Raw genomic sequence first — 10,137 nt, forward strand, 5'->3', positions numbered from 1 at the left:
GGCTCCTACCCTGGGGGTGTTGAAGAAGAGGCTAGATGTACGCCTTGCTGGGGTCATTTGACCCCTGTACTCTTTCCTGCCATGGCAGGGGTTCGGACTAGATTATCTACTCAGGTCCCTTCTGACCCTCGAAACTATGAAACTATGAAGTTGGGTGATAATGTGGCTGGTTAGCAACACTATGGAAAAGAATCTAGGAGTCTTTGGGGATCATAGACTCAATGTGAGCCTGCAGTATGATGCAACCACCTAAAAAGTAAATATGGCTTTGGGCTACATCAATATGAGCATTAGATACAAAACATGACAGATGCTAGTGCCTCAACATTTTTTCATAGAATCAGAAAATTAAGGTTGGAAGGGACCTCAGGAGCTCATCTCATCCAATCCCCTGCTCAAAGTAGGACCATCCTCAACTACCTCCACCCAGCCAAAGCTTTGTCTAGCTGGGTCTTAAAAACCTCCAAGGATGGAGATTCCACCACCTCTCTTGGTAACCTATTCCAATGCTTTACTAATCTCCAATTGTCCACATCCTCTCTATAGTGAGGTCCCAAAATCAAACAAAGTATTCCAGATGTGGCTCCACCAATGCCAAATAAAGGGGAATAGTCACTTCCCTCAATATGCTGACAATGCTTATGCTAATGCAGCCCAGTCTGCCATTAGCCACCTTTGCAACAAAGGCATATTGTTGGCTTATATTCAGCTTATTGTCAACTGTAACCCCCAGGTCCTTTTCTGCAGGGCTTCTACTTAGCTGGTTGCATCCTAGCCTCTACCAGTGCATGGGATTGTTCTGTCCTACGTGCAGGACTTTGCATTTGTCCTTATTGAGCCTCATGAGATTTCTTTGGTTCAGTCCTCCAGTTTGTCTAGATCTCTCTGAATCCTATCATTACCCTCCAGCATATCTACTACTCCCCCCCAGCTTGGTGTCATCCACAAACTTGCTGAGGGTGCATTCCATCCCATCTTCCAGGTCATTGATAAAGATATTGAAGATATTATTTAGGCCTCATCAAGAGTATTGTGTACTGTTTTGGGCTCCACATTTTAGAAAGGATATGGATAAGTCAGAGAGGGTCCAGAGGTGGACCTCAAAGATGATAAAGGAGAAGGCAAGCTATATGAGGAGAGGTTAAAGGAAATATACATGTTTAGCTTAGAAGGGCACATAATAGCAGTTAAAATATTTGAAGGGTTTACATAAAGATGAGGGGGAATGCCTTTTTTTTCTAGCTACAGGGAGCAGGATGCTCACTAATGACTTGAAGTTACAGAAAAGAAAGTTTAGATATCAGGAAAAAAAATCTTCAGTGTTAGAACAGTGAGACAGTGGAATAGACTACCTAGGGAAATTGTGGAATCTCCTCCTTTGGAGGTATTCAAGAAGAGGTTGGATATGCATTGATTAGGGATGATCAAGAATAGTTATGCCTATGCTCTACAATAGGGAGTCCTCTTTCCTTAGAAGTATTGAGTGTTCACTGGGGATTTTGACTTGAGTGTGTCAATGCTCCGACTAAAGGGTCTTCTGCTCAGGGTCAGAGAGGTTGCTGCATTTGGGGCCAGGGAGGAATTTTACCCCATGGTCAAATTGGTATGGGGGCTTTTGCCTTGCTTTTCCTTGGATGTCATGAGCATATTTTAACAAACTTATAAAAGTAGGACATTGGCCACCATTGTCCCCCTGCTTTACCTGTGCCAGGTCAGAATGCAATGCTTTGCGGTTGTGTGGTAAGATTATCTGTGTAGTTTTAGTAATAGGTTAGACAAGGATTTGCTTGGGATGGTTGGGATAGGAATGATCCTGCCTCAGGCAGGGAGTTGGACTAGATGACCTCTAGCGGTCCCCTCCAGCACTACTTGTTTATGATTCTGTGGTTATGAATCGTATCCTTTGATTCTTTTTCAAACAAATAGTCTTTATTTCTGTCTGCAGCTACATTGAAATCAGTAGAAATGGTCACATGAATAGACCCTTTTCCCCTCAGCAGAGGTTTCAGTATTATCAATGAACAAATTATCTTTTTATACTGAGGAAATATTTTGATACCTTGGGATGAACTGTTTACACATGACTGTTAGATGCCACCTTTCTTTATTACAGACACCAAAAATTGATTACTGTCTCTATTGTTGCAGACATTGTCTAAGATGGACTATTTAAATGAAATTTTGAAATGTAGTAATTTTGCTGCAAAATTGAATTTTGTTTTTGGAATATATTGAGTCTTCTCTCTGATGATGATTAAATTTGGCCTGAATGGAATAATTATTTTATTGTTATGGTTGTCAATACGGGTAGCCTTTATTATTTAAACATCCAATTTTCCTTTTAAAACAGAGTTGTTTATGGTTAATTTTAAGTACTTTGAGATCTGTAAATGAGAGAGGTTCATTTTAATAGCAGGTCCTAATCTAACTTCTCTTAATGCAAACGGAAACATTTCCATTCACTACAGGTCCTAAATGCAAAGGGTATCATATTTATATAATAAAAATAAAGGAAAATGGCAGAGTGAGCAATATCTAGACCTTGAAGACCCAAGGAAGAGTGAAATCAGTTGGGTAGTGTCAGTTCTAAATCAGTGGAGCTCAATCCTTTGCCTCCATGGACCAGACAGGTGGCACAGCGCCAGTCTGCAGGTCAAGTCAGGCTGCATGCACAAAGAGTAGATCCCACACTGCCTCTTCCTGGGTCACACAGCTGAATCAGTCCCTACATGGCCTCAGTAGGCTCCCATTGTCTGGGATCAGGCCCTGCACTGGCCTTACATGCTAAGATTGGGCACTGGGGTCTCTTGCTACCCCCACCAGGTCCCGTATGCTAGGATAGGGTCCCATGTGTTGTTATTGGGCCCTGGTACCTGTGCCACCCCTGTTTGGCTCCAGGCACTGGGCCAATTTCCATGTGTGATCTAACATGGAGGACATAGGGCTCTTCATGGGTCTGGAAATCTGGCAGCAAGGCACTACTTCCTTACTGCCAAATTTTTTACCTGTGGGGAGCCCCCTGGGCTGGATGACATGATGCTGGGGGCACCCCTAGTTGTCTGAGTCTCAATTATTTGGTCTTCTGCTGTGATCTTTCATGCCATAGACCCTGATAAAAGGAAATATTGCTGTAAAAAAAAAAGAATCCTATTGAATCTATAAGGCTTAAGTGCTTGCTTGAAGTGAAGCTTAGTAAGGATATTTTAAGTACTCTTCCTCCCAGTATGTCTGTAGATGTTTTCAAGTTATTTCACATGATTAGGAACTCCAGCTGGAGGACCAGCACTGCTAAAATAGAACGGTTGGGGAGTTAGGAGAAACAGATTAGACAGAAATATGTGGAGGATCTTGGACTACTCTTGATCGCACTGAATTTGGCCTAAGCATGTCCATTTTGAAAAATCATTTAAAATATTAAATGTAAAAAAAGGTCCAGCATTCTCAAAATAGTCTTGACTTCCTGCGTCTTTTCTCCTGCTTTACACATAAAAGACTCAGTCATGAGTTTCAAGTAGAGATTGAACCTTTCTTCATAATCCATTCTACTCGGATTTAGTGTCTCATTGTGCAGTGCTCTCTTCTATAGTATGTGTGAAATTCTTACCATTATGGCCCATATTGTTTAATACAACTATAACTACAAGTTATACTACAAGTTTCTCATTCTATTCACGCCTGTAGAGTGACATTTAATTTTGTGCTGTAGTTGAAAGCTTACTTTCAATCAGAACTGGGTCTTTTTCAGAAAAGAAAGGAGAAACAATCTCTTGATTTTTAGTCCTGAGTCCTAAACCCTGGTAGCCTGCTCCACTTCCTTACTCTTTTGTTTCTTTAGATGGAGACATGAGTAATGGTGTTGCATTATTAGAGGTAGATACCTTCTTTAACTAACTTTGTACCCAGTCCTAAACTGTACTTTGCATCTTTCAAGATTAAGCCTATGTGAAAGACACATATGGGGGAAACCTGATGGAACTCAAGCTTCTTTCACTTGTATCACAGTGCACGGTAAGTAAGATTCCCTCTTTACACTGGACTGAGAATAACTACTGTAATTAGGAAAAATGGAAAATGTACTTGGTGCAATACTGAAAGGCATCTAAGAAATCAAGGGAGAATAAAACATACATATACTATGTGTAAATATTTTAAAATGTGGTATCATAGAAAATTAGGGTTGGAAGGGACTCACCTAGTCCACTCCCTGCTTGCAACAGGACCATCCTCACTGATATCATCCCAGCCAAGCCTTTGTCTAGCTAGGTCTTAAAAACCTTCAAGGATGGAGACTTCACAACCTCTCTGGATAACCTATTACAGAGCTTTACTACCCTCCTAGTGAGACAGTTCTTCCTAATATCTAACCTAAACTTCCCTTGCTGCAACCTGAGACCACTGGTCCTTGTTCTGTCATCTGCCATCACTGTGAATAATTTAACTCCATCCTCTTTAGAATTATCTTCAGGTAGTTGAAGGCTGCTATTAAATCATTTCTCAAACTTCTCTTCTCCAGACTAACTAAGCCCAGTTCCCTCAGCCTGCCCTAATAAGTCATGTGCCCCAGCCCCCTAACCATGTCTGTTGCCCTCCACTGGATTCTCTCCAATTTGTCTTCATCCTTTTCATAGTGGGGGTCCCAAAATCAGACACAATACTCCAGTGCCAAACAGAAGGGAATAATCATTTCCCTCGATTTGCTGATAGTGCGCCTACAGATGCAGTCCAGTATTCTGTTAGCCCTCTTTGTAACAAGGGCACACTGTTGGCTCATATTCATGTTATTGTCCACTGTAACCCCCAAGTCCTTTCCTGCAGACCTGCTGCTTAGTCAATCAGTTCCCAGCCTGTAGAAGTGAATGGGTTTTTTCCAACCTAAGTGCAGGACTTTACACTTTTCCTTATTGAACCCCATGAGATTTCTTTTCTTCCAATCCTCCAATTTACCTAGGAATCTCTGAATCCTAACCCTACCCTCCAGCATTATCTACTACCCTCCCCCCACCACCCTTCATCCAAAAACTTGCTGAGGGTGCACTCCATCCCATCTCCCAGGTTATTGATAAAGATATTGAACAAAACCAGGCCCAAGACCAAACCCTGGGGCACTCCACTTGACATTGCTGCCATTGACGCCCAATCCTTTGAGCCCAACATTGGACCACTGATGACTACCCTCTGAGCCTGACAAGCCAGCTCTTTTTTATCTATGTTACAGTCCATCCACTCAACCTGGACTTCCTTAGCTTGCTTGTAAGTATAGTGTGGGAGACCACATCAAAAACCTTGCTGAAGTCAAGGTATAACACATCCACCGCTTTCTCCACATCCACACAGCCAGTCATCTCACCACAGAAGGTAATCAGGTTGGTTAGGCATGACTTGCCCTTGGTGAATCCATGCTGACTGTTCCTAATCACCTTCTTCTCCTATAAGGGCCTAGAAATGGATTCCTTGAAGACCCACTCCATGATTTTTTCAGGGACTGAGATGAGGCTGACCCATCCGTAGTTCCCTAGCTATGGAAATAGCTATGTAGTGTTGTTCACTAGCATTAGTGAATAACATGTGCTTTTGTAATTCTTTTTTTATATCAGTACATGGACAGCACATAGAGCCCAGAGTTCAGTGATGTGACACCAGTCTTTCCTTCAGAGTCCTTTAGATACATGGTCATTATGGATTTTCACTCTATGCAGAGATCTAAGAGTCACCATGGAAAACACAATAGGGTAGTCTATAATGGGTGGCATTAAGAAATCAGACTTCCACATCAAGAAAGAAAATGAAGAGCCATTCTGAATATTATTATTGGTAGTTAGTAAATACTGAGGCTGTGCCTTGCCTTACCTCCACCCTTCACAAAGCTAAAGTGGCACCTCAGTGACCCTTTAGACTTAATTATCTGTTTATTGTTATTATTTTAGTATCTATAGTTCCCAATCTGTAGATATCAGGGCCCCATTGTGTTTAAATGCACAAAATGAATAAAAGGTACTGTACTGTGAAAGGCAATACCCTTCAGTACACATCACAGATTTTCCTTTACATTAGAAAATACATTTTATTTTCTCAAACAGAATCCCTTTAAAAATTGGAAGGTTAAACTATGAGGGAAGAGGTTCATGAACTTAACCTAGTTTTGCAGAAATAAAAAGCCAGTGGGGGAAGTTCAGGAAATCACCTACCTCAAAGAAAGGATACAACTCAGTATGTCTGCAAGGTAGCTTTGAAACTGTTTCAGCCTGCAAAGTAAATCTCCAAACTTCATAGCTTTCCAGGAAGATCTCGTGTTACAATTTTAAAAATACATAAAAATATAATAATGTTAAACTGCTGAAAGAGTATATCCCAGAAAAATCAAAGTTATAACTGAGGTGAAGTTATAACTGACGTACTAATCTTAGTTGAAACAAGTGGACTATTCTGTTTTCCTCCATCTAGTGGTTTGAGTTAAAGAAAAAGGATCATTTCAAACCTTTGTCTCACTCGCCAAAAGGATTCCATCATATCTTAAATTGGGATTGATTTATTTAAAATGTCATTTGTACCGCTAGGTGGAGCCTTAGCTCACATAAATGCCACGCTCAACATCTTACCTGCTCACTTCTCTTACTTGAAAGAATCCTTGGCTAACCTCCTAAATGTTGTTTGAATTCAGCTATGCAAAAGTGTAGGAGGAATAAGTGGGTCCTTCTGAGTTAAGAGTCAGACAATAATTACATCCCTGCATCTGAAATTCCCCAACGTTCAGACTGGTCTCACTTCACAATTCAAACCAGAACCATCCCACTCCAAACTTTGGGCCAAGGATAGGAATATGGGGGTTTGAAGCCTCATCAGAACTATGCAACTTGAAAACATCTACAGGCATACTGGGAAGAAGAGGACAGCTCCTCTCCACGTTGCAACCCAGGGGGACAACATCTCTCCCCCAAACATTCAACTTCCTATTGGGAGACAAGGAAAGATGGGGATGAGCTGGCAGAGGACAGCAGACTGCCACTGCTAGAGAGCAGTTAAGATCGTCCTGCCTCTCCCACTGCTTATATGTTGCTGATCAGTGAGAGTGCTGCAATACCAATCCTGTACTTCTTGGGGCACCCTGTTGCCCACCGAACCTGTAGGGTGCTGCTCTCTAGAGTCACAGCCCCAGGTCCTGAATGCAGAGCTGGAGGGCTCAGGCTGGTGTGCTCCAGAAATGGAGAAGCTGCTCCCACAGGAGGTTCAGCTGTATGAAGAGACCAGAGCTGGTGGGAGGAGGGACTGTGAGGGAGGGGTGCTGGGGAGCTACAGACTGGAGAGGTGCATTGGGTGGGGGGAGCTTTACACTCTTGTGGGGAATGGTGCTCTGCACTGTGAGGATCTCCTCCCCATGGCTTCACTGGCAGAGGCTCCACCTGCCTGAGTTCAGCTGGATAGGAGCTTGCTCTTCTGGCATTTGGACAAACTGGCACAGCGCATGTGTCTGGTTTGCCTGTGATGATTAGGGATCCTGGTTTTCCCTGATAAAACCCCCAAAATCTATGATTAAAATGAAAGCTCCCCCATGGTCCCCCCCCATTTCTGCTACTGCCCCTCACTCCCCTTCACAGCCTCGCCCCCAACCCTGCTGGTGCTTCCTCACTCCCACAGCCCCCTCCCAGCCCTGATGGTGCCCCTTGCCCCCCACTCACAGCCTCTGCCCCCCCAGCTGCCAGGGCTATGAGACCAGGAACTCAGGTCTGCAGTCCCCTGTCCCCTGGCAGGAGGTGGCAGCTGCTGCAGTAGAATGGAGCCCAGCTGTCCTCCCCCCACAGTGCCAGCTGACTGCCTACTGCAGGCTTGGGCAGTGTGGGGCTGGCTCACTACCATGGCACACATTCCCAGGGGGGCATGTGCCCCTCAGATCTGTGCATGGGGTGGCAGTGCGCTATGCACTCAGTCTCTACTGCCTTCCCTGGGGCCTCCACAGTCCTGCTGGTGTGACCTGGTGTTGCAGGGCAGAGTGGGGCCACATAGAAAAGCTGCCAGCTCTGCATAGCCCTGGTGAGGCATCTCCTATGCACATGGCAGCAATGAGGGGCACAACCCCTCATTGCATGGGAAACAAGCAAGAGGAACTTACCCTCCTGCTAGCTGATACCAACCCAGACATAGTGGGGATCACTGAAACGTGGTGGGACCCAACGCATGACTGGGCAGTGAATATCAAGATCTATAGGCTGTACAGGAGGGATAGGACAGGGAGGAAAGGTGGGGGTGTGGTGCTCTACATAAAGAAGGAATACACATCCTCATCAATTAGCAAAGAGTCAGAGGAAGGACACTCTGAAGTGCTCTGGGTTAGAATACAAGGCAGTTGAGGGGAAAGAGACTTAACGGTGGGGGTCTACTACAGACCACCCAACCAAGGGGAACTAAGCTAGACCAGGAATTCTTAAGTCAGCTCATGGAGGTAGTTAGGTCAAAGGACGTGGTCAACATGGGTGACCTGAACTTTCCAGACATCTGCTGGGAGGAGCAGTCAGCCAGGTCTGACTGCTCACGTAGGTGCCTAGCCAGAATGCAGGACCTCCATCTAACCCAGGAGGTGCACAGCCCCACCAGGGGAGATGTCTTGTTGGACCTGGTGCTGGCCACCGGCGACGACCTGGTGAGGGGGCTGCGGGTGCTTAACCACCTGGGCGACAGCGATCATCACCTGCTGGAATTCACCAACCAGTGCAAGGTGGCAAAGGCCTACAGCAAGGAAGCAGCCCTAGATTTCAGGAGGGTGGACTTCAATGAGCTAAGGAGAATAGTCAGGGAAGCACTGAGGTCCCGGACGGGAGAGGAGCCAGGTGTCCAAGAAGAGTGGTCGCTCCTTAAGGAAACAATCCTCCAAGCCAAAAGGGAAGTAATCCCAACACGGATCAAGGGGGCAGGAGGGCACAAAAGCCCCCATGGCTCACCACAAGCATCCAGGAATGTCTTCTAGCTAAAAGGGAGGCGCACACCCAATGGAAGTGAGAAGCCATCACCAGAGAGGATTATATTGCGGTTGCTCGGGGATGCAGGGTGGCAGTCAGGAAGGCCAAGACGGAGATGGAACTGGGACTAGCTTCCCAGATCAAGGACAACAGGAAGTCCTTTTTTAAATACATAGGGGACAAAAAGAAGGTTCCGGGTAATGTGGGGCTCCTGCAAGACACGCTAGGAAATTTGGTTGTCACACCAGACAACAAAGCTAACCTATTTAATGACGTCTTTGCCTCCATTTTCCTGAGCAGAGACTGGAACAGCCACCTCACCAGGCCCCCCTCAGGCCCCAGGGGAGGCGCACGTAGGCTATGGATCAGGGAGGATCTAGTCAGGGAACTTCTGGAGGGACTGGATATATTTAAATCAGCTGGTTGGGATGATCTCCACCCCAGAGTGCTGAGGGAATTAGCTGAGGTCATTGTGGGATCCCTGGCATGACTGTACGAGCACTTGTTGTGCTCTGGTGTGGTGCCAGGGACTGGAAGAGGGCCAATGTGGTTCCCATCTTCAAAAAGGGGAGGAAGGAGGACCTGGGAAACTATAGGCCTGTTAGTCTTACCTTGATCCTGGGTAAGCTTTTTGAGCGTATTATTCTAGCACATGTCCACAAGGGGCCAGCAGGGGAGATTATGTTTAGGGGCAACCAACATGGGTTCATCAGTAGCAGGTCCTGTCAGACCAACCTAGTGGCCTTCTACGACCAGGTCACAAAATCCTTAGAGGTAAGGGTAGCAGTGGATACAGTCTTCCTGGAATTTCGGAATGCCTTCGACACTGTCTCTCACCCCGTTCTCATTAAAAAACTGTGGGACTGTGGTGTCTACAACCACACAGTCAAATGGGTCACCAACTGGCTGGAGAGCCACACCCAGAGAGTAGTAGTGGATGGGTCATTTTCGACCTGGAGGGATGTAGACAGTTGGGTTCCATAGGGCTTGGTCCTCGGGCCCGCACTGTTCAACATCTTTATCAGTGACTTGGACGAGGGGGTAAAAAGCACCCTGTTCAAATTTGCTGATAACACTAAGATGTCGGGGGATGTGGGCATGCTAGAAGGAAGGAATAGGCTACAATCAGACCTAGACAGGTTACAGGGGTGGGCAGATGAGAATAGGATGAGATTCAACACTAACAAGT

This window comes from Crocodylus porosus, unplaced genomic scaffold, assembly GCF_001723895.1.
Source record: "Crocodylus porosus isolate Cpor-Errol unplaced genomic scaffold, CroPor_comp1, whole genome shotgun sequence".
NCBI classification, from domain to species: Eukaryota; Metazoa; Chordata; order Crocodylia; family Crocodylidae; genus Crocodylus; species Crocodylus porosus.